The sequence below is a fragment of the Carcharodon carcharias genome, chromosome 6 (genome assembly GCF_017639515.1).
Source record: "Carcharodon carcharias isolate sCarCar2 chromosome 6, sCarCar2.pri, whole genome shotgun sequence".
NCBI classification, from domain to species: Eukaryota; Metazoa; Chordata; class Chondrichthyes; order Lamniformes; family Lamnidae; genus Carcharodon; species Carcharodon carcharias.
In genome coordinates this window covers 117,310,814-117,336,213 of record NC_054472.1, presented here as the reverse complement: position 1 = coordinate 117,336,213, position 25,400 = coordinate 117,310,814, and the positions used below count along the sequence as shown (strand labels likewise).

General features: G+C 41.7%; 1 long non-coding RNA gene across 1 annotated transcript in view; it reads right to left on the bottom strand.

Moving 5' to 3' along the window:
* LOC121279299 overlaps window positions 1–21,645 on the bottom strand; it is a 56,423-nt gene extending 34,778 nt beyond the window's left edge. Inside the window, exon 1 of the long non-coding RNA XR_005943358.1 lies at window positions 21,438–21,645. This is a non-coding gene — a long non-coding RNA (uncharacterized LOC121279299). The remainder of the gene's footprint in view (window positions 1–21,437) is intronic.
* Window positions 21,646–25,400: the final 3,755 nt, after the last annotated feature.

Below are 25,400 nucleotides of genomic sequence, written 5' to 3'. Positions count from 1 at the left end.
ATTCTTGAAACAATTGGCAGCCCAGGTGTTGCAGGAGAGAGGAGTTGGCTATATTCAAAAATCCTTGATCCAGAAGATCCTCATACTAGCACCTTACAGTTCAATGAAAGGCCAAATATAGGACAGAATATGAAATATCCATTTAGCCTATTAAGCTTGATCATTTCACAGACCATGTAAAATCTTCAGTGCAAATAAATGACTCTCCAAAATTTAGAACTGTAAGCCCCAGGACCATTCTACACAACACAGCACTGGTTTCTAAAGACCACATACTGCGGCAAATTAAGTGAGAGTGCAGCTATAGGGAAATTAGCCGGAAGCTAAATAATCTTGGTGTGACTTCAACTGTTATCTTCTGTGGAGTTTGCTATGGTGGAACTTCCATTTGCTCCAAACATGTCCCCTGCCTCAGAGAAGAGCTTCCTCAGCCAACGTGAGATGGTTGGATGGATGGTACCTCAAGAGGAAAGTGGTGTATCAATCGTTGCACGTTCAGTGAGATGGTCATGATGGGGTGTTGGATATAAAGGTCAGGATCAATGCTTTGTAGGGGACTTACTTTGCCATTGCTCCTTAGTCCTGAGATCTTTTTGTGTATTTGCACCCATGATCAATGGACATGAAAGATTGCATTCAATCTGATCACCATCCCCTACCATTCCATTCATGATGGAGCTCTATTAAGGTGATTCCCATTTGCCTCAAAAATAACTATTTATCTCAACACCACCACCTCTAGGAGACCGTCTAATCTTCCTCCTCCATTCAGCTCCTTTACCGGTCTTCCTTACAAAAAGCCTCCATCAAAATGTTATAATATCCCTTTAAATGAACCAGAACTTTGAGAGTTACAGTACTTCAGCTTTTCCATGAATTTCTCCTTCAGGTGATTCGATGTTCCATGCGTGCATCAAAAAAGTACAGGGATCTTAAGCACATTATTTCACAAGCTGAACAGAGCAACGGCAGAATCCATATGTAAAGGTGAAAAGCTGGGACTGTTCACCTGGCCCAATTGTGGAATTGGCCTCAATAATTCAAATGTGGCTTGTTCAGTAATCTGAATAAGATAGTGTGGATTAGGGACTGAAGGGAGAGGGAGAAAGGGATTGGAAGGAGATAGTGAATGGAGGGTGAGAGAGATAGGAATTGGAAGGAGAGAGAAATTGGGAACAGAGGGAGAGGGAGATAGGGATTGAATGGTGAGGGAGATAAGGATTGGGGGAATTAGAAAATGGAGGGAGATAGGGATTGGAGCGAGAGGGGGAATGGGGATTTGATGGACATGGAGGATGGAAGAAGAGCACAGACAGGGAGATGGAGGGAGAGGGAAATGGGATAGAGACGGGTTGGGTAATGAGAAAGGGAAGAGGAGGGAGAGGGGGTGAGGGCAGATGGAATGTAGGAGACACAGAGCGATGGGGACAGGGAGCAGTTGGGCAAGGGAGGACTGGTTTGAGGAAGATGGATGAGGGTGGCTTGGACCTGGAGAGGGCAGGAGCTGAATTTTCACTCCCAAGTTGGATTTTTATTCTGGGGGTGGGGAGTGCTAACGGGAGTCAGGCCTGCTGAATCCTGGAAGGATTTTGGAGGCAGCCACAAGGGCTGCCAGGTGCCAAAGCGAGCTGGTACCAAAGACCTGCCTCACTGCTCTTGGACTTCATCCCAGTTACAATAAAAATAATAAAACAAATTACAGCCCTCTAGCCTTTTCCCTTCACATCCCTTTAGCCTCCAAACATTCCCATGCACCATTGCCATGGTGACCAAATCCCAAAGGCAAACTTGGTCAAGCTATCACAATTTTCAATTTGTATTTATTACGAGTTGGTACGTGTGCTGAAGTCAGAAGTAAAGATTCCGCTACCACATTTGGAGATTTAAATATTAAATTGAAACACGCATTCACAAAAGAAAAGAAAACTTAAACACAGAAGAGTACAATTAAGCAGTTAAATTTAGTCTTATAACATTTCCCAAAAGATTTCTACTTAGCTAGAGCTCACAAATAAACACCCTTTTCCAGGCAACATTCCCTATAGATTCTTAATCTATAAAAAATCCAGTAATATCACCACAAGGCAACTACTGTTGCTATAGGAGAAATATTTCACAGGCTTCTCCCTCCCTCCTTTTGACAATGGAAATGTAACAAAACCTTGCTTTCCAGAACAAACAAACACTTCTCTGGGGTAAAAACAAAAAACTGTGGATGCTGGAAATCCAAAACAAAAACAGAATTACCTGGAAAAACTCACCAGGTCTGGCAGCATCGGCGGAGAAGAAAAGAGTTGACGTTGCGAGTCCTCATGACCCTTCCACAGAACTGAGTGAATATAAGGAGAGGGGTGAAATATAAGTTGGTTTAAGGTGGGGGGAGTGGGGGGTGGGGGGGGGGGTTGCAGGGAGAGTAGTGGGTGGGGGGCTGGTGTGGTTGTAGGGACAAGCAAGCAGTGATAGCTTGTCCCTACAACCACACCACTACCCACACTTCTCTCCCCCCTCCAACTTAAACCAGCTTATATTTCACCCCTCTCCTTATATTCACTTCTCTGGGGTGGCTAGTGGCTGCCTACTTCACTGCACAGCACACTCTTTAAGATCACATGGCCACACCCGTCATACAACTTTCAATCTCTCCTGAAATATATTTTTTCTTTTTCATCTTTAAACCCATTGTTCCTAACTTTCTCTGGAAGTTCCCTTTCCCAGTATATAAAAATCTTTCACATTGTCTTTATGGCCCCTATTTTCAGGAAATATAAACTTAATAACTTTATTTTATTCAATTATGATCTTTGCCAGCTGTAAAACTTCCTTTTATTTCTCTTTGAAATTTATCAGCTAAAAATTCAATTCCTCATTTATCTCCTATTGCAAATTCCTATTCATGCTGTATCTATTTGTATCCCATCTTAGTTTGTTCATCGCCACTTAAAAATGCCTGCTTTTACACCTAACCCTTTGATGATTTAAACCTTGCTTTCTGGTTATCTTAATTAATTAAATTAGTCACACAATCACAAACATACACATAGACCCCACAAGCCTGCTTCACAGTATACCACAGTAATATTGGAAAAAATAATATTTTCCTTTGCAGGAAACTGCACTTTTACATTTGCAGTTGGCTCCATGAACCATGGATATGCAAAATGTGACCCACAACCTCGGCGAAAATGGTGGGTGCCAGGTTCAGGACCGGGATGGGACCTCTAGAATCAGGGCTGTGGTGCCATTTTGGCTAAGGTGCGGAGCCCTTCTGGTTTTATGAACATTCAGGTCCAGGTGAGGGTGAAGGTGATGGGATGGAGGGAAGAAAAGAGGTTAATGGTCTGAGGATGGGGAGAGGGTAAAATATTGAAGATGGAGATTTGAATGGTGATCCAAGTATTGTAATATTTATGAACTCTGCTTTCAGAATACGCTAAGAACCACAGATAATTCAGTACCCTATGAAGTTTTGTTTTTATCCTTTCATTCAATGTGAGTATCATTGGCAAGGCCAGCACTTGTTGCTCGTCCCCATTTACCCTTGAGAAAGTGGTGTTCAGCCACCTTCTTCAACTGCTGCAGCCTATGTGGTGTAGGTACACTCACAATGCTGTTAGGAAGGGGGTTTCAGGAGTTTGAAATAATGCCGATTTATTTCCATGTCAGGATGATGTGTGGCACAGGCACAAAGGGCTGAATGGCCTTGTTCTGTGCTGTGACTATAATTATACTGACTTTCATGCTTCACTGCAAAGTGATTCCTTTGTGATTCAGCAATACAGATGTAACTATAACTTTGGAATGATCTTGACTCTGAAATACAAGTGTGAGAGCACCTTAGAGAAGCCATCTGACCTTGCTTGGGCTTGATATGGTATAGACTATATTATGAGGCTGGATTTAAAAAGTGCTCAGAAAGCCACTGAATGCACAGGCACTTTATAAACTGAAGCAGAGTATTTTTTTTCTCCAATGTTTTGAAAAAGTTGATGCTCCCTGCCTGAGTTCCCATACATTTAAAATTTATTAGCCAGAAACAGAGCCATGGCGAAACACATAAATTCTTGTATCTTACTTCCAGCTGCATGAGTGCAATTCTAGACAGGCAGTGTAAATCAAGTGTTGCCAGCTGCAAATCAATTTTCAAATTGGCTCATCTGCTTAATTGGTGCAGATCTTTCTGAATGCTGTTTATCTCCGTTCCATCTGGCACCTGCCCACATGGCGTGGAACCATCTTCCAAATCATTTATGAAAATGGTGAACAGCAGAGAGTTAAGACTGGACCACTACAGAATGTCGCTATATGTTTCCCCAATTGAAGGTTACTGTATTGATCATTACCTTCTGTTTCCTATTTTCAAGACATTGTGCAATCCACTGACCTGATATTCCTATAATCCAATGAATTACAACAGATTGAATCCTAATGCTGATTGGTCCTCATGGGTCTCTTTAATAGTTGCTAAGCACTTTCCCATCATTCCTTTCAACAGGAAAACTCTATATAGCAACATGACTATTCAAGTTACATAATAAAGTCATTTATGCAATTTTACTGAATTTAGTGCATTGGCAGTAGTTCCTCAAGTGTTAATTTCATTTTTATTCTACTTGTAATGTGAATTGTCATTTAGGTTCTAAAATTCTGTGGAACATTTGACGCTGATGATGTTCTACAAGGAAAACACTTTGGCCCATTTCAGCACTAACACTGCTGAAGAATATCGGGTTAGCTTATTTGCATATCCGTTTTTGTTTGTTGAGCGCAGCTATCAAATAACTCTGAAGCACAGGGACAGAGGAGGTTGGAAATTGCAGGTAGAATCTTTCAATAACTAGGAATGGCTGAAGATTTCAGAGGCAGGCTGAGGCAGCTGCAGGTAACCAGTGAGCCTAATTAAAGACTCAATTTATTGGGGTACATAAGTTCAAATAGATGACTTGTGTGAAATTTTGTGGCACTTTGAGGATGGAGGCGGAGAAGAAGCAATGAGAGTTTTAATGAGGTAAACCAGCAGCCACTCTTGCATGAAATAGAGCAAATAAAAGAAAGACTTTGGGTGCCGAGAGAGGAAACCTGAAAAATTGTCTCACCTGTCACATGAAGCTGGATGTCAATATGTGTGTGTGGAAAATAATCTCATGTCAGCGAATGATGTTGGCAAAGGCCACAACTGAGCTGAGGAAAAGATGGGACCCTATGTTTAGATATGGAGGTAATGGTTGGGGGTGGAAGAGAAGATATTGCTGGCAATGTTCTTGAATCTGATCAGGAAAAATAAGAGTGAAACCAAATGAGGATATTCCCACTACCTGGACAACATAGGAGAGGTATTAGAGAAAGGTGGTGTGTCCTCTTGGTGGTTGACATTGTAAGTGGTTCACCTTCTGTCAAAGGCTGCAAAATGTTGAGTTTGTCAAGGATAAAAATATATTATGATCATAGTCACAAGGGGATGTAACTCGTGACTTTGATCAAGGTTGTTCTGGTGCTTAGTAGGATAGAAACGAGATTGAAGAGATTCATACAGGTAGTTGGAGGAAAGATAAGGACAGCTTTGGGAGTTGAAAACACATTCAAGGGAGGTTGGCGTTGGCTCAGTAGCTTGCAGGGACAGTAGGATTGAGGGTATGTTTTTTGAGAGGTGGGATGGTAACTTTGAAAGAGAGGAGGACAGTATCTGAAGAGGGTGAACCATTTACAATGTCAACCATCAAGAGGACCAGGAAAGCAGGCTGGGGATCAGCAGGTTAGTAGGGATAGGATTTAGAGAACAAGAAATAAGTGTCATGGGTGAGATGAGCTCATGGAGGACCTGAGGAAAGATAGAAGAGAAATTCGAAAAGACACAGGTTTGGGGCAAGGGCAGGATAGATTCTGGGGGCAGGATTAGTTTAGTGGACAAGAGGAGATGTAAAGGCAAATGAAAAGTATGGTCTCAATCTTTGTAACAAAGGGCTGGATTTCCACGGAGCCATGGAGATTCTGTGGACTTTTAAAAATGGTGCATGGATTCCGGATCTGGAAGCCCATCCCCCATTTCCAACAGATCCTATTTTCACCAGGGGGAGGTGAATAGGGATGGGACGTGATTACCACATATAGGAAACACAAACTCAGTAGGGCTAATTTCAAACAGACCCCATTTCCACTGGAGCAAAGGCCTTAACCCGCAGTTTGTGAGTTACAGCTCTTTACAGAGGTCAAACATGTTCCTGAAAGGCAGATAAAGTCTTTAGAACTGTCAAGCTATCAAGTTATTTAAATTACCAGCACTTTAAAGGTTTTTTAAAAAAACTGCCTGTCTGTCTCTATGAGAGTTGAAAAAAATCTGTTCCACCAGTTCAAAGCTGTTTGCTGATATGACCCTGTGTGCTATCATTATAGCAATATTAATGCTTGGTTGCTTTCTACAACCTATCACAGTGGGGAGGTGGGGGGGGTGGGGGGCGCTCACAGATTGAGAGCTCATAGAGGTTATTAAAGGATCACTGCAGGGTGGAGCTTAAGAAAGCAATTAGGAGAGCAAAGAGGGGATACAAGAAAGCTCTGGCTGATAAAAGTGGGGAAAATCCCAAGATATTCTATAAGTATATCAATGGGAAGAGGATAACCAGGGAAAGAGTAGGGCCTATAAGGGACCAAGGGGGCAATCTATGGATGGAGCCAGAGGACATCACTAGAGTGTTGAATGAATACTTCACGTCCGTCTTCACCCAAGAGAATGAGAATTAAGGTATCGAACTCGTGGATAGAGACTGTGAGGTTCTTAAGCAAATTGATATAGAGAGTGACAAGGTATTGGAGGTGTTGGCAGGCTTAAAAGTGGACAACTCTCCAGGTCTGGATGATTTGTGTCTCAGACCGCTGAGGGAGGCAAGGGAGGAGATCACAGGGGCGCTGACCCAAATTTCTAATTCCTCTCTGGCCACGGGGGAGGTGCCAGAGGACTGGAGAACAGCTAATGTGGTTCTGCTATTTAAGAAGGGTTGTAGAGATAAGCCAGGGAACTATAGGCCAGTGAGTCTCACATCAGTGGTAGGGAAACTATTGGAGAAATTTCTGAAGGAGAGTATCTATCTCCACTTGGAGAGGCAAGATTTGATCAGGGATAGTCAGCATGGCTTTGTCGGAGGGAGGTCATACCTAACAAACTTGATTGAATTTTTTGAGGAGGTGACCAGGTGTTTAGATGAGGGTAGTGCAGTTGATGTAGTTTATATGGATTTCAGCAAAGCCTTTGACAAGGTCCCACATGGGAGACTTATAAAGAAGACAAATGCACATGGGTAATTTGATAAGGTGGATTCAAAATTGGCTTAGTTGTAGGAGACAGAGGGTAATGACAGAATGATGTTTTATTGACTGGAAGCCCATGTCCAGTGGCATACCACAGGGATCTCCTATTATTTGTCATTTATATAAACAACATAGATGACTATGTGGGGGTTAGGATTAGTAAGTTTGCGGATGACACAAAGATTGGCTGGGTGGTTAACAGTGAGGTTAAGTGTCTTGGGTTACAGGAAGATATAGACGGGATGGTCAAATGGGCAGATAAGTGGCAGATGGAATTTAACCCTGAAAAGTGTGAGGTGATACACTTTGGAAGGAGTAATTTGACAAGGAAGTATTCAATGAACGGCATGGCACTAGGAAATTCTGACGAACTAAGGGACCTTGGTGTGTGTGTCCATAGATCTTTGAAGGTGGAGGGACATGTTAGTGGGGTGGTGAAAAAGGCATAGGGGACACTTGCCTTTATCAATCGAGGCATAGATTACAAAAGTAGGGAGGTCATGTTGGAGTTGTATAGAACCTTGGTGAAGCCACAGCTGGAGTACTGTGTGCAGTTCTGGTCGCCACAATATAGGAAGGATGTGATTGCACTGGAGGGGGTGCAGAGGAGATTCACCAGGATGTTGCCTGGGATGGAACATTTAAGTTATGAAGAGAGATTGGATAGACTTGGGTTGTTTTCATTGGAGCAGAGAAGACTGAGGGGCGACCTGATCGAGGTTTACAAGATTATGGGGGGCATGGACAGGGTGGATAGGGAGCAGCTATTCCCCTTAGTTGAAGGGTCAGTCACAAGGGGGCATAAGTTCAAGGTGAGGAACAGAAGGTTTAGGGGGGATGTGAGGAAAAACATTTTTACCCAGAAGGTGGTGACAGTCTGGAATGCGCTGCCTGGGAGGGTGGTGGAGGCGGGTTGCCTCACATCCTTTAAAAAGTACCTGGATGAGCACTTGGCACATCATAACATTCAAGGCTATGGGCAAAGTGCTGGTAAATGGGATTAGGTAGGTAGGTCAGGTATTTCTCACGTGTCGGTACAGACTCTTCTGCACTTGGATTCTGTGATTAGCTGTCTTTGATGTGGGGTTATGAATACAAATATATTATTATCTATAAGGGATTAAGTACTTGTGATGATTTAAATGTATTAAATGGGCTGTCATGAATATGAGTCTTTTCTATATAGTGAACTCTGTAATAGATATGTAGAACTTTATTTTATTTAATCTCAGCAAAGCTCCTGAAGTCTGCGTTTGGTGGATACTGGGTGAGGTAGCATGGAGGGTGTAAAAGCAAAGGGTGGTGGGGGGAGCAGTTGGCATGAGTCAGCACTAAGTTGGCATCTGACTGCAAGGAGCATTCGCAATAAGACAGATGAATTAATCGCACAAATAGATGTAAATGGGTATGATAAAATTGCGATTACAGATACATGGCTGCAGGATGACCAAGGCTGTGAACTGAATATCCAAGGATATTTGATATTTAGGAAGGACAGGCAAAAAGGAAAAGTAGGCGGTGTGGCGTTGTTAGTAAAGGATGAAATCAGTGCGATAGTGAGAGAGGATATTGGCTCAGAAAATCTAGTGTAGAATCAGTCTGGATGGAGCTAAGAAGTAACAAGGGGTGGAAAACATTATTGGGAGTTGTCTATAAGCCTCCAAACAGTAGTAGTAAGGTAGGGTACAGCATTAAACAGGAAATTAGAGATGCATGTAACAAGGGTGCTGCAGTAATCCTGAGTGACTTTAATCTACAGGTAGACTGGGTAAACCAAATTAGCAATAAAACTGTGGCAGATGAATTCCTGGAGTGTGTACGAGATGGTTTTTTAGACCAGTTCGTCAACTAGGGAACAGGCTATCCTAGATTTGGTTTCGTGCAATGAAAAGGGATTAATTAATAATGTTGTTGTGCAGGGTCCTTTAGGGAACAGTGACATGATAGAATTTTTCCTTAGGTTGGAAAGTGAAGTAGTCCAATCCAAAACCAGAGCTCCAAATCTAAATAAAGGAAAATATGAAAGTATAAGGCGTGTGTTGGCTAAGATAGATTGGGGAACTTCATTAAAATGACAGTGGATAGGCAATGGCTAATATTTAAGGAATGAATGTATGCATTGCAACAGCTATATATTCCTTTCTGGCACAAAAACACAACAGGAAAAGTGGCCCAACCATGACTAACAAAAGAAATTAAAGATAGCATTAGATCCAAAGAGGAGTCATATAAGCTGCTAGAAAAAGTAGCATGCCTGAGGATTGGGAACAGTTTAAAATTCAGTAAAAGAGGACCAAGAGATTGATTAAGAGGTGAAAAATAGAGTCTGAGAGTAAACCTGCAAGGAACATAAAAGAGGACTGTAAAAGCTTCTATAAGTATGTAGAAAGAAAAAGATTACAGTCCAAAACAAGAGAATTTATAATAGAGAACAAGGAAATGGCAGAGCAATTAAATAACTACTTTAGTTCTGTCTTTACAGCAAGAGAATGTGAGAGGAGCGGGGCCATTTACAATGAGAGAGTGTGAGCGTAACAGTGTGGTCATTTACAGCAAGAGAGTGTGAGAGAAACAGTGTGGCCATTTACAGCGAGAGAGTGTGAGAGCAACAGCGTGGCCATTTACAGTGAGAGAGTGTGAGAGAAATAATGGGACCATTTACAACGAGAGAGTGTGAGAGAAACAGTGTGGTCATTTACAGCAAGAGAGAGTGCAAGAAACAATGGGGCCATTTACAATGAGAGAGTGTGAGAGGAGCAGAGCCTTTAGCAGTGAGAGAATGAGAGAGCACGAGAAGGAAAAGAACGTGGAGAATGGTTGATTGATGAGTAGGTTTGGTGAGTACTTCTAGTCTTTATGTGAAAGTAAGGTCTTTAGTTGGTGTTTAGATCTCTAGTCTTTTTTTCTCTTTTTCTTAAAGAGAACTTGTTAAGTATAATTTTATACACTGGTGTGTATAAAAAATAATTATAATAAAGTGTAAAGAATAGGGATACTAGAGTAATTAATTAATAAATTGAATAAAATATGATAGCAATAGCAGGACGGGTGTTGTGTTGCTGTGCAGCATGTGGGAGCTGCTGGACACCAGGGTGATCCAGAGGGAACCATCTGTACCAAGTGTTTGCAGCTTGAGGAACTTTGGATCCAAGTTAAGGAGCTGGAGTCCAAGCTGCAAACATTGTACCACATCAGTGGGGGGAAAGATACCTGGACACTTTATTGCAGGGGTGGTCATACCTCTCAGTTTAGGTAATTCAAATTTGGTCTATGTTTAGAGACAAGAGGTTGTGTCTGCAGGTGAAGCAGCTGTGAGGACTAAGGGGATAGCGTTCGAGGAACCTCAGCCCCTGCAACTGTCCAACAGTTACAAGGTTCTTGCAAGCTGTGTGGATGAGAGTGGGGACTTCAGGGAGGATGAGCGAATTGACCACGGCAACCTGGTACAGGGAGCCATTCAAATATGGGGAGGAAATGGGAGAGTAATTATGATAGTATAATTAGGGGGATAGATACTGTTTTCTGCAGCCGTGAGCATGAGTCCCGAAGGCTGTGTTGCCTAGCCGGTGCCAGGGTTAAGGACATCTCCTCAGGACTAGAGAGGAACTTGGAGTGGGAGTGGAGGGAACCAGTTGTCGTCATCCAGGTTGGTACCAATGACATTGAAAGGACGAAGGGAGGTTCGGCTGAAAGAATTTGAACCATTAGGAGCTAAAATAACAGGCAGAACTTCCAAGGTAATAATCCTGGGATTGCTACCTGAACCATGGGCAAACTGGCCTAGGGTAAATAAAGTCAAGGAGTTAAATGTGCAGCTCAGAGATTGGTATAGGAGGAATGGGTTTCAGTTCATGGGGTACTGGCACCAGTACTGGGGTGGAAAGGAGCTGTTCCAGAGGGATGGGCTTCACTACAGCTATGCTGCGATCAGTGTCCTGGCGAATCAAATAACTAGGGCTGTAGAGAAGGCTTTAAACTAAGTAGAAGTGAGGGTGGGCTCTAGAAAGAGGATATGTAGGCTTACAAAGCAAAAGGATTTGGCAGCCTTGCAGGGCAGCTATTTAGGTAATGATACCCAGAGTGTGACGGGGATGGACAGAGTGTACAAACATAAAAAAAGCAGAAAATAGGGTCAAAGGGGGGAAAAATGGTAAAAGACAAACTAATGGCCCTTTACTTAAATGCACATAGTATTCAGAACAAAAGAAATGAATTAACAGCACAAATAGAGGTTAATGGTTATGATCTTATAGTCATTATGGAGACATGTTTATAAGGAGATCAAAGCTGGTATGTGACTTTTCAAAAGGCCAGGCAGAAAGGAAAGGGTGGTGGGGTAGCTTTGTTAGTACGAGATGGAAAAAGTACAATAGGGAGAGAGGATCTTGGATCGGAAGATGTAGAATCCATTTGGGTGGAGGTAAGAAATAACAAGGGGAAGAAGACACTGGTGGGAGCAAGATCCTCTCTAGTCCTGAGGAGATGTCCTTAACCCTGGCACTGGCTAGGCAACACAGCCTTCGGGAATCATGCTCACGGCTGCAGAAAATAATATCTATCCCCCTAATTATGCTACCATAATTACAGTAGCTATACTGTAGGACAGAGAATAAATCAGGAGATAATGAGGGCATGTAAAAAAGGCAGTACATTAATCATGGGTGACTTTAATTTAATCTTCATGTAGATTGGGAAAATCAAATTGGCAAAGGTAAACATGAGCAAGAATTCATAAAGTGTATTCTGGACAGTTTCCTAGAACAATATGTTGTGAATCCAACTAGGGATTAGGCTATTTTGGATCCGGTAATGTATAATGAGGCAGGTATATTAAATGATCTCAGAGTAAAGGATCTCCTAGGAAACAGTGACCATAATATGGTAGAATTTAGTGTTCAGTTTGAGAGTGAGAAACTTGGGTTGGAAACAACTGTGATAAATTTAAATAAGGGTAACGACAAAGGATTGAGGGCAACGTTGGCTGGAATGGACTGGGAAAGGAGTACAGCAGAAAAGACAGTTGATAAACAATGGCAGACGTTTAAGAAAATAGCTCATGACTCTCAACAAAGATATATCCCAGTGAGGAAGAAGGATTTAAGGAAGGAGATAAAACAACCATGGTTAACCAAGGAATTAAGGTTAGTATCAAATTGAAAGAAAAAACATACAATGTGGCAAGGATTAGTGGTGAGCCAGAGGATTGGGAAAGTTTTAAAAGCCAACAAAAGATAACAAAAAAAATAAAGAGGGAGAAAATAAACTTTGAGGGTAAACTGGCAAGCAATATAAAAATGGACAATAAGAGCTTCTTTAAATATATAAAAAAGGAAGAGAGAGGCCGAAGTGAACATAGGACCCTTAGAGAATGAGGCTGGAGAAATAATAATGGGGAACCAGGAAATGGCAGACAAGTTGAATAAGTATTTTGCTTCAGTCTTCACGGTAGAAGATACTAATAACATTCCAAAAATACTAAATAATCAAGGGGCAAAAGGAGTGGGGTGGAATAAATACCATAACTATCACCAGAGAAAAAGTACTAGGGAAACTAATGGAGCTAAAGGCGATAAGTCCCATGGACCTGATGGGTTGCATCCTAGGATATTAAAGGAAGTAGCTACCAAAATAGTGGCTGCACTGGTAGTAATCTTCCAAGAATCCTTAGATTCTGGAAAAGTCCCAATGTAACACCCTTATTCAAAAAGGGAGGGAGAGAAAAAACAGGTAAATATAGGCTGGTTAGCTTAAAATCTGTTATTAGAAAAATGTTGGAGACTGTTATAAAGGATGTAATAGCAAAGCATGTAGAAATACATAATCTAATATAGCAGATTTGGATGGTTTCATGGAAGGGAAATCATGCCTAACATATGTATTAGAATTCTTTGAGAGGTAACAAGCAGGATAGATAAAGGGGAACCAGTAGATGTAATATACTTGGATTTCCAAAAGGCGATCAATAAGGTACCACACATAAAGCTACTTAATAAGATAAGAGCCCATGGTGTTGGGACTAGTATATTAGCATGGATAGAGGATTGGCTAACTCATAGAAGAGAGGGAGCTGGGATAGGGGGGCATTTTTGGGATTGCAACCTGTAACTAGTGGAGTGGCACAGGGATCAGTGCTGGGGTCTCAATTATTTATAATACATATTAATGACTTAGATGAGGGAAGTGAACGTGCTATCGCCAAGTTTCCAAGTTTGCGGATGACACAAAAATAGGTGGGAAGGCAAGTGGTGAGGATGACACAAAGAGCTTAGAGAGGGATATGGACAGGTTGAGTGAGTGGGCAGATGGAATATAATGTGGGAAAATGTGAGGTTATGCACTTTGAGAGGAACAATAGAGAAGCTGAGTATTATTTAAATGGAGAAAGACTGCAGAGAGCTGCATCACAGAGGGATTTGGGAGTCCTCATGCATGAATCCGAAAAAACTAACATATAAGTTCAACAGGTGTTAGGGAAGACAAATAGAATCCCAGACTGCTGAGGGAGGCAAGGGAGGAGATCTCAGGGTCTCTAACCCAAAATTTCTATTCCACTCCAGCCACGGGGAAGGTGCCAGAGGACTGGAGAACAGCTAATGTGGTTCTGCTATTTAAGAAGGGTTTAGAGATAAGCCAGGGAACTATAGGCCAGTGAGTCTCACATCAGTGGTAGGGAAACTATTGGAGAAATTTCTGAAGGAGAGAATCTATCTCCATTTGGAGAGGCAAGGTTTGATCAGGGATAGTCAGCATGGCTTTGTCAGAGGGAGGTCATACCTAACAAATTTGGTTGAATTTTTTGAGGAGGTGACCAGGTGTGTAGATGAGGGTAGTGCAGTTGATGTAGTTTATATGGATTTCAGCAAAGCCTTTGACAAGGTCCCACATGGGAGACTTATAAAGAAGACAAATGCATATGAGATACAGGGTAATTTGATAAGGTGGATTCAAAATTGGCTTAGTTGTTGGAGACAGAGGGTGATAACAGAATGATGCTTTAGTGACTGGAAGCCAGTTTCCAGTGGCATACCACAGGGATTTGTGCAGGGTCCCCTATTGTCATTTATATAAACAACATAGATGACTATGTGGGGGTTAGGATTAGTAAGTTTGCGGATGACACAAAGATTGGCCGGGTGGTTAACAGTGAGGTTGAGTGCCTTGGGCTACAGGAAGATATAGATGGGGTGGTCAAATGGGCAGATAAGTGGAAGATGGAATTTAACCCTGAAAAGTGTGAGGTAATGCACTGTGGAAGGAACTATTCAATAAACGGCATGACACTTGGAAGTTCTGAGGAACTAAGGGACGTTGGCGTGTGTGTCCATAGATCTCTGAAGGTGGAGGGGTGGTGAAAAAGGCATATGGGACATTTGCCTTTATCAATCAAGGCATAGATTACAAAAATAGGGAGATCATGTTGGAGTTGCATAGAACCTTGGTGAGGCCACAGCTGGAGTACTATGTGCAGTTCTGGTCACCACATTATAGGAAGTATGTGATTGCACTGGACGGGGTGCAGAGGAGATTCACCAGGATTTTGCCTGGGTTTAAACATTTAAGTTATGAAGAGAGGTTGGATAGACTTGGGTTGTTTTCATTGAAGCAGAGAAGACTGACAGGTGACCTGATCGAGGTGTACAAGATTATGAGGGTCATGGACAAGGTGGATAGGAAGCAGCTGTTCCCCTTAGTTGAAGGGTCAGTCACAAGGGGACACAAGTTCAAGGTGAGGGGCAGGAGGTTTAGGGGGGATGTGAGGAAAACATTTTTACCCAGAGGGTGGTGACAGTCTGGAATGCACTGCCTGGGAGGGTGGTGGAGGCGGGTTGCCTCACATACTTTAAAAAATACCTGGATGAGCGTTTGGCATGTCATAACATTCAAGGCTATGGGCAAAGTGCTGGTAAATGGGATTAGGTAGGTAGGTCAGGTGTTTCTCACGTGTCGGTGCAGACTTGATGAGCCGAAGGGCCTCTTCTACACTGTGTGATTCTGTGATTCTGTGATTCTGTGAATGTTGGCCTTTATTTCAAAGGGAATGGAGTGTAAAAATAGGGAAGCCTGACTGAAACTATACAAGGCACTAGGTAGACCACACCAAGATTATTGTGAACAATTTTGGTCCCCTTATCTAAGGAAAGATATACTGGCATTGGAGGCAGTCCAGAGAAAGTTCACTAGATTGATCCCGGGGATGGAGCGATTTTCTTATGAGGAGAGGTTGAATAGATTGGGCCTGTACTCATTGGAGTTTGGAAGAATGAAAGGCAAACTTATTGAAACATATAAGATTTTTAGAGGGTTTGGCAGGGTAGATGCTGAGAGGTTGTTTCCCCTTGTGGGAGAGTCTAGGACCAGAGGGAATAATCTCAGAGTAAGGGGGTGCCCATTTAAAACAGAGATGAGGAGAAATTTCTTCTCTCAGAGACTAGTGAATCTATGGAATTCTTTACCGCAGAGGGCTGTAGAGGCTGGGTCGTTGAGTATATTCAAGGCTGAGATAAACAGATTTTTAATCAGTAAGGAAATCAAGGTTTAGGGAACAAGGCAAGAAAGTGGAGTTGAGGATTATCAGATCAGCCATGATCTAATTGAATGGCGGAGCAGACTCGATGGGCTGAACGGTGTACGTCTGCTCCTACATCTTATGGTCTTATGGTCTTATGAACCTGCTCAGGCCTCCACCAATGGCCTCCTTTTAACATCTTGCAACCCCTCCCCCAAATGGTTTGGCTGTCCCTGATGTTCCCTCACCCCCTGCTCCTGGCCTCTTCAGCAATACCCCTACCTTCCTTTGTCCACCCCGTCCCCTGCCCGGCAGGAAAGTGGAGTTGAGGATTACCTGATCAGCCATGATCACACTGAATGACGGAACAGACTCGATGGGCCAAATTGCCTACTTCTGCTCCTACGTCTAATGGTCTTATGCTCTTAATGGAAGAATATACTGTTAGAAAATAGAGAGAGTTTAAGTGAGTGATATTTGTATTTTGTGGGCATTAGGAATGAGTTTTAGCTTCAATGTTTAAGTTTGATTTGTATTTCTGTGTCTGTGTGTTAAGTATGGTCAACTGGAGCTTTAGTTTCAAAAGGAGTTTTACGACTCTTAAAGAGAACATAAACAAACAAGAGTAGAAAAATTGGATTGTCACCTAGCAACAAGGAGCAAAAGAGGCAGGTCTCTCCCACAGACACACGCAGAAAGAAAACAGCAGTTTTGACTTGGAAGCTGCAGAGCTCTGTTGCTTTTGAAAGTAGCTGCCAGGGGAGACTGGAGCAAAGGGGACAGATAGTCAGTCACAAGCTAAGGAAAACCCGAAAAATCCAGGGGAGTGCAAGAAGAGAAAGTTCCAAGAAGAGCTTCTTGTCAAAGGAAGGACTGGAACCTGGAAAAAGTCATGTTAAGTGAAGTTAAGAGTGAGGGGCAGAGAGAAAGGCTCCAAGCTGGAAGTTTAAAGCTTCAACCTGCAGAAAGCAGATTTAAAACAAGAACAGCTTGCAAGAGGCAAGAAGGTCCACAGTGATGGCTGAAGGTCTGTAACTCTTTGTTATGGGAATGTGAAGTAGCGGTACTGTTGGTGGCTGAGTCAGTGAGAGAGAGTTCATGAAAGACAGCTTGAGTGCATGTGCTGACCCAGAGGAGAGGAACATCGGAAGGCGAGTTCAAAACCCTGAAGGTGAACTCTTGCGGGAGGCGTCTGAGAGAAAGCATCGGTTTGGGAGAAGATTCCAAGGTGAGTTCTTGGAGAGTGGAGATTGAAAACCCTTATGTGAAAGATGGAGCACAGTGAGACTGGTTAGCTCACGGTGTGACAAGCATCTGGGGGGACCTGAGGAGAAATCCATAGCATCTGGTTGAGGTGGCATCTGTCACTTGGTTTCAGAGTGTGGTGTGTCTGACCACAGGTCGCCTATTGATATATAGACTATGTACTTACTGTGGACAATAGAAAATAAGATAGCTATTGTAACTTATTTTATCCTTACAAAACTATATATATATCTGTAAAGGTATAGTTGTGGATGAAGGAGTATTGTAATATAATTCATCTTTTCTTGTTGAATAAATGTTTTATTCTTTTGTTAAAAGTTTATCAGTTGATTCCTGTGCCTCTTTTCAATAGCTACTTTCCATGTGTCTAAACAAACAAACAAAAGTTAGGATCTATCAAGTTGGATTCCACTCTGGGATCAGGCTTGTCCAGGGGTAACCTCAGCTGGGGATCATTGCAATACAAATAACTACCCAGAAATGCTAGGGAATTGAGGATCTAGTGAGAAGGAGGAATTGAAGGAAATTACTAAAAAAACAGTACTGGAGAAATTAATGGGACTGAAAGCCAATAAATCCCCAGGGCTTGATAATCTACATGCAAGGGTGTTAAAGGAGATTGGCATGGAAATAGTGGCTGCATTGGTTGTCATCTTCCAAAATTCTGTCAATTCTGGAACAGTCTCGGCAGATCAGAGTGTGGCAAATGTAAACCCACTATTTTAAAAGGAGGGAGGGAAAAACAAGGAATTACAGACTGGTTAGGCTAACCTCAGTAGTAGAGAAATTGCTAGAATCTATTATAAAGGATGCAATAACAGGATACTTAAAAAATATCAACAGGATAAGACAAAGTCAACATGGATTTATGAAAGGGAAATCATGTTTGACAAACCTACTGGAGTTCTTTGAGGACGTAACTAGCAGAACAGATAAGAGAGAACCAGTGGATGTGGTGTATTTGCATTTTCAGAAAGGTTTTGATAAAGTCCCATATAAGAGGTAAGTGTGTAAAATTAAAGCACATGGGTTTGGGGGTAATATACTGGATTGAGAATTGGTTAGCAGACAGGAAACAGAGAGTAGGAATAAATGGGTCTTTTTCAGAATGGCAGGCAATGACTAGTGGGGTACTGGAGGGATCAGTGCTTGGGTGCCAGCTATTCACAATATATACCAATGATTTGGATGAGGAAACCAAATGTAATATTTCCAAGTTTGCTGATGACACAAAACTAGGTGGGGATGTGAGTGTTAAGGAGGATGTTTATAGGCTTCAAGGCGATTTAGACAAGTTGAGTGAGTGGGCAAATACGTGGCAGAAGCAATATAATGTGGATATGTATGAAGTTATCCACTTTGGTAGGAAACACAGAATGGCAGAGTATTATTTAAATGGTGATAGATTGGGAAATTGGGACCTGGGTGTCCTTCTACACCAATCACTGAAAGCAAGAATGCAGGTGCAGCAAGCAGTTAAGAACGGAAATGGTATGTTGGCCTTCATTGCAAGTGGATTTGTGTACAGGAGCAAGGATGTCATTCTGCAGCTGTACAGGTCTTGGTGAGACCACACCTGGGCTGAACTTTTACGGCAGAGAGATTTTACATTCCTGCTGAAGCCAATGACGTTTAGAATGTCTCACCGCATTTTACGGCCCCATCCCCACTGAAACGGGGCCATAAAATTCTGCCCCAGGAGTTTGTGTGCCGTTTTGGTCTCCTCACCTAAGAAATAATATACTTGTTATAGAGGGAGTGCAGCGAAGTTTCACCAGACTGATTCCTGGGATGGCAGGATTGTCGTATGAGGAGAGATTGGACCAACTAGGCCTGTATTCACTGGAATTTAGAAGAATGAGAGGGGATCTCATTGAAACATATAAAATTCTGACAGGGCTGGGCAGACTGGATGCAGAGATGATGTTTCCTCTGGCTGGAGTGTCTAGAACAAGGGGTCACAATCTAAGGATACGGGATAGGCCATGTGAGACTGAGATGGGGAAAAACTTCACTCAGAGGATGGTGAACCTGTGAAGTACTCTACCACAGAGGGTTGTGGAGACCAAGTCACTGAATATATTTACGAAGGAAATAGATAGATTTCTAGACAGTATAGGTGTCAAGGGGTATGTGGAGAGAGCAGGAGTATAGTTTTGAGATAGAGGTTCAGTCATGATCATATTGAATGGCAGAGCAGGCTCGAAGGGCCGAATAACCTACTCCTGCTTCTATTTTCTATGTTTCTAAAGGGCCATGGGTATTGGTGTTGTCATGAGTCAGTATGGATGATATAAGGGGCCACTGGGAATAAGGGGAGTGGTATGGCTTGGTATGGAGTGTATAAGGGACCATTGGGGATGCATGGAGGGCATCAGTTGGCATGTATTGACATGGGGAGTCAGTGGGGTATGTGAGGGGTAGGGCTATAAGGTTTAACATTAACCAAAACAACTGGGATAAAGTCCCAGAGTATCAAGGGAGGCTGCACTCGGCAGTCCCTGTGGCCATCTCCAATCTGTGAACGGGGGTGGACCCCTGTCCCCCTGTTCCCAGTGCAAAAATCGCACAATTCGGGGCACTTCTGGAGCAAAACTCCCCCACTTAAGCCACCTGCCTCAGAAGCAAAAATCTGGCCAAAGAAATATATCAATTCCTTTTAAAACAAATGTTGCAAAATTTCTTGAGTAACTCAATCATTCTTCAAAGTTCCTGTAAACTACAAATGTCAAAGTTAAGTCATCTGCAAGCATCAGGTGATGCTGACAATAGGTATGGCTCTTCTCATTCTAAATCTTAAACTCCCCTTTGTGCATTGGGTGTAAGTTATTGGTATTGGTATTTGTATTTCTATATAGTAAAATGACTTGCCAGTGGCATCAGCTTGGATCCTGGGCAAAATGGACCTTAAAAAATGTCATTATGCGGTATTATACCCCAAATTCACAGCAAAATGTGAGGACATTTGTGGCCAAATGTTTAATCTTAGCATGGTATATCCTGTAAATGTGTTTTGTGTTCACATCTTGCTTCAGTTCCTGATAAATTAATGCTCTTGAAATTGACATTTGCCTTGACAATACCATGAATGAGCGGACCTCACGTTGCTGACACATCAATGGCTCTTCAAATTTTCATTTGATTATCTAATTTTTTGAATGGCAGGGGTCCAAATTTTACCTCAGGTTCATAGTCCTTATCTTGATTTAGCTCAGAACTGTAACCACATTTTGATGTCACATCTCATCTCAGGCCAGTGGTCCCTCAGTAAGAATATTCTTTGTTTCTATTGACTCAGTAGATCAATTGATAAAGTTTCAGATCACCTCTGGATCCTGAAAATACCTTGTGGGTTGTCATAAAATCAAAAAAACTGCGGATGCTGGAAATCCAAAACAAAAACAGAATTACCTGGAAAAACTCAGCAGGTCTGGCAGCATCGGCGGAGAAGAAAAGAGTTGACGTTTCGAGTCCTCATGACCCTTGGGTCATGAAGACTCGAAACGTCAACTCTTTTCTTCTCCGCCGATGCTGCCAGACCTGCTGAGTTTTTCCAGGTAATTCTGTTTTTGTTGTGGGTTGTCATGTTTGTTTGTAATGTGTTTGTCTGAAATTCATCTTTCTTTTATTTTGTTTTAAATGGGTTACTACATTTATCAATCCAGCAAGCACCCTTTCAATATTATCCCTTTATGACAATTTAGACCCTATATAATATGTATGGGTAATATATCAAAAGATACATTTAGCCAATACACAGCTACAAAGAGATGACTACTTGTTGCCTACTGATTAAAAAAATTGTGACTATATAATGATAACTTATTGAAAAAGTAAATTTCCTCCAATTATCAATGATAAGATATAATCAGTTCAAAATTATGACTTCACATAAATGAATAAAACAAGTGTTTGTATTGCTTTGAAGTTATTGTTCAGACATTAAAATACCAAAGCTATTTGTTTTGATTATGAAATAACTAACCAAAGCCCAAAAATATATTAGTTGCTGATCTCAATGATGACTAACCTCTTGCATGAGAATACAATGCAAATAAATAATGAGGAGCTCTGAGTAAATAAAGTTACTGCTGTAGTTTGTCGATACCTGGCACAGTAGGTGGTGAGGCAAAATCAATTGCTATAGATTGACTAATTGATTCCTTTCGAAGGGACCATTTATCACTCCTAAATTCACTCCTTTGCAGTTGTGTGGGTGTGTGTGGGAGATGTCGCTGATTTGAGAGGCTGTGTTTCTGTTCTCCAGCTTCAGGCTGAGGCCAGAGTGTTGTGGTGTGGTGTCAGACTGTAGCAAAGTGCAGAACCTGATCTGAATGCAGTTATACTTCATCAACATATTCCCTACCTTTGGATTTAGCATCTGCTTCACAATATTTGTTGATTTGCAAAAGGATCAAGGCAATCCTTCTCACTGTGATTGGATTGGGTCTAATTTTTTCCACCTCTCCTTTAAGAATTCCTCCTGCAGTTGATCTTATTGCCTTTCAACTCCCTCCTTTATTTGGTGCTGCTCAGACCCTTCACATCTTGTCTTGTAGTCTTGATGACTGCACTTAACTGGAGGAATTCCCAAGCCTCATACTGGCTGGCCTGGCTTTAAGCATCAGCAGGAAATGAATGCTGAAAATAACTTCTGGATTATTTTTAGAAAATGACATCAAAACAGATCTGCTTCATCAGAAATGTTAGTCTGCAGTTGGAACTGGAGGATATGTTCAAAATATACAATAAAATCAGAACACTTCGGAGGTCTGTTTCCCACTACAAATATTAATCTCTGGATAAAGTATTTATGTGTTTCTACCATTTTGAACTCTATTTATATTTTCAACTTAATCAAATGTGGAAATTGTACTTCCCAAAGAATTACTGTTATGTAAGGATGCTTTCCCTGCTGTTTGATCCTCTTAATACTTTCCTAACATTTTCCACAGCGGCACCAGTGGAACATCCAGTGTATAATTATGTTACATGTGGCATATTAGCTGAACATGAAGAAAGGAGAAATTTCACAAGTTACCCATTAAGGATGTAGCAGTTGCCTACTCCATGTTGTTTAGACACAACTGAACAATTAGACAACCTGTTCACACTTAAATTTCTCATATTCTGTGATAGAAAATTAAATCTATTGAACAATGGCAAATAAAATCTCTTTTAATGAGTGATGGTTTTTCTTCTGTTTGATAGATTTGCTAGAGATATTGATTTTGGTATTAGTCATTCTCTTGCAGTTGTCAGCATACTTGCCAGCTGTTAGCTTTCTAAGTTGACAGTGTTTCATCCATCTGTCAAGGTGTTAGCATTTCACAAGAGAAATAATTTTTATTTGCCTGGGATTGGAGGTTAACACTATGAACCAATCAAATCAGTTAGAGGGCTTGCCTGCATCTTATCAGAACCAACCAAACTGGTTGTAATGTGGCACTTTGTTTTGCAGAGAAAGTTGGATCAGTTTGCAGTTGGGATTAGAGCCTGTCAAACCAATCAATCATTCAATCAAATGCCCCTTCACTTTGTATTGATTACACATAAGCCTCGGGAATAACAATTTCAAAATCAGGAGATCAAAGCAAAAGTCTATGGATGCTGGAAATCTGAAACAAAAACTAGACCTGCTGAGTTTTTCTAGCATTTTCTGTTTTTGTTTCAAAATCAGGAGTATTAATTTGTGTTTATCCTTCAATAAGTTATATAAAACAAACTGAAAAAAGACTTGTGAAATATTTTTATTTTTCAAAAATGCTCTTCCTGGGGCATGCTTGGTTGCTATCTTATGTGAAGGGTTATTTTCTACAAGACTGGTTACACCAAATGTCTGAACTAAAGGGAATGTTTTCTTGTATAAATATCAACCCTGGGTCAGAGGTAGCATTTTTACCTCTCAGTCAGAAGGTGTGGATTCAAGTCCTACTCCAGAGATTGAGTACATAATCTAGGTCCTCAGACTGCTGAGGGAGTGTACTACTGTTTAAGGTGCTGTCTTTCAGATGAGATTTAAACTATCCACAATCAGGTGGGTGTAAATGACCCTGTAGCATTATCTGAAGAACAACAAGGGAATTCTCCTTGTGTTCTAGTCAATACTTATCCTTTAACTAACATCACTAAAACAAATTATTTGGTCATATATCTCATTGATGTATGCGGAGCATCCTATGGAGGTCATGAAAGGTGCTATATAAATGCAAGCTCATTTATTCTTTCCTTGTATAAATGCAAGCTCATTCATTCTTTCCTTGTATAAATGCATAATTAGTCTTTATTATTGCGACTAAATTTGCAGAATTGTCTGGGGTGGGAAAGAAAAAAGGCAATTGAGTGGATTGGATTGGACTGGTAATTGAAAAACTACATTGATATTTGTATATTTAGATTTTACTCCCATAGTATTTGATGCAACAAGCCTCTTGCTCTCTTTGAGCTTGAATTGTAGTACCCAGCTATGTTATGTAATTGTAAAGGCTATTTCTGGTTCTTTATCTGTTGTTATTGGTGATTCCTTTATAACAAGACACTAACCAGGGAGAGAATTTCCACCACCCAATTTAGAATGATTATCATTTGAGGGATAAAGTGAGAGATGACATTAGTACTCAAAAGGGTTTACAATAGGTTAAAAGCCACAGACTGGAGGCAATCGCTCAAGTCTCCAGAAACACATTTTCCTGCAAGCCACATTTTTAGTGATTGCAGTGGGGAATAATTTTTAATTCCCAAAGAAGAAAATAAATATTTTTAATGGGGCCAAAAGAATAACGCCAGCTAAAAATTAATGCTGACAACAGAAGATCATGCTTATTTTAAAAGAGTGAATAACTGCAAAATTTGGCTCCATAACACCTGGCTTTTGAAGCAATGGGTGCTGTTTTGTCTCCAAGATGGTGCCGGTGGTGCAAGTCTGCAAACTTCTGGTGCTGGATGCACCAGATGCCACTTTGGTGAGACCATTAGTGTGTATGCAAAGAGCATCCACTGGAAGTATGCAGAGTAGACAGATTATGGGATCAATCAGCGTGTAATGTAGTCTTGACACTGGTGTTGCCATTTTGGAGTTCAAAGCTCCACTAGTACTCTCTCTTAACCGTGCACAGCTAAAACATGCATTCAGCAAGAGGGAGCCCTCCCCCACCCCACCCCAGCCCCCAGTCGTGATTTAATGGGATCATTAATTGCTTTCAGGTTTGTTGTTGATTGATTTTTACTCCAATTGTAGAAACATTTGGCTGTTTCCAGAGTTGTTTTAAGTAGCTGAGATCCAAAGGGAGTGGGGTAGTTGCGTGCTGTAAGGCTTTGTACTGACTTCAAGGATTCTGTGGAAATGGTTACCTCCAAACATGGGTTCAGTAGTTTGTATCTTCTTTGGACTGCAGCTTGATGGGGAAAGTGAGAAGAGGTGACACAGAGTAGAACAAGGGACTTGAAGATAGAAGATAAGGAAGAGAGGAGAAGGGCTTCAACAGGATGACCTATCCTGCCAAGATGTTCAGGAACTAATTGTCCTACCTGAATCTCATTAAGGAACCGTGTGTCATTTGCCTCTGCTTCACTAACAGGTTCCTCGCTGAAATGTGTCACCCACTGCAGCCACAGGTGCAGCATCAGAGAAGGGTGAGGACGCCATTGCCGGTGGCTGTGAAGGTCACCATGGCCATGGATTTTCATGCATCTGGTTCCTTCCAGGCTGCAGCAAGAATTGTTGCAGCATCTCCCAGTTTGCTGTCCACTGGTTCAAAGAGAGAGGTCACTGAGACTCGGCGTTCCAGGGAGCTGACTACATCTCATACCCTCTTACCAGCGAGAAGTAAGCAGTGCAAGAACATGGCTTCGCAAGGATTGCAGGCTTTCCTGAGGTGCAGGAGACCATTAACTGCACACATATTGCTTTGTAGGTGCTGCATGTCATCTTTGAGATGTACCACAACCAGAATGGAATCCACTCACACAATGTCCAGCTGCTATGTGATTATATTCATGCAGGTCAATGCCTGGTAGCCTGGCAGTGATCATGATGCCATTAATCCACTGTACCATTTGTATTTGAGCCACCATGACAGGCCAAAGGGTGGCTACTGAGTGACAAGTGCTATCTGCTGAATGGGGAGATAGTGGCATAGTGGTAATGTTACTGGACTAGAAATCCAGAGGCTAGGCTAATGCTCTTGGGACATGGGTTCAAATTCCACCATGGCAGCTGGTAGAATTTGAATTCAATTAATAAATCTGGAATTGAAAGCTAGTCTCAGGAATGGTGACCATGAAACAATTATTGTAAAAACCTATCTGGTTCATTAATGCCCTTTAGGAA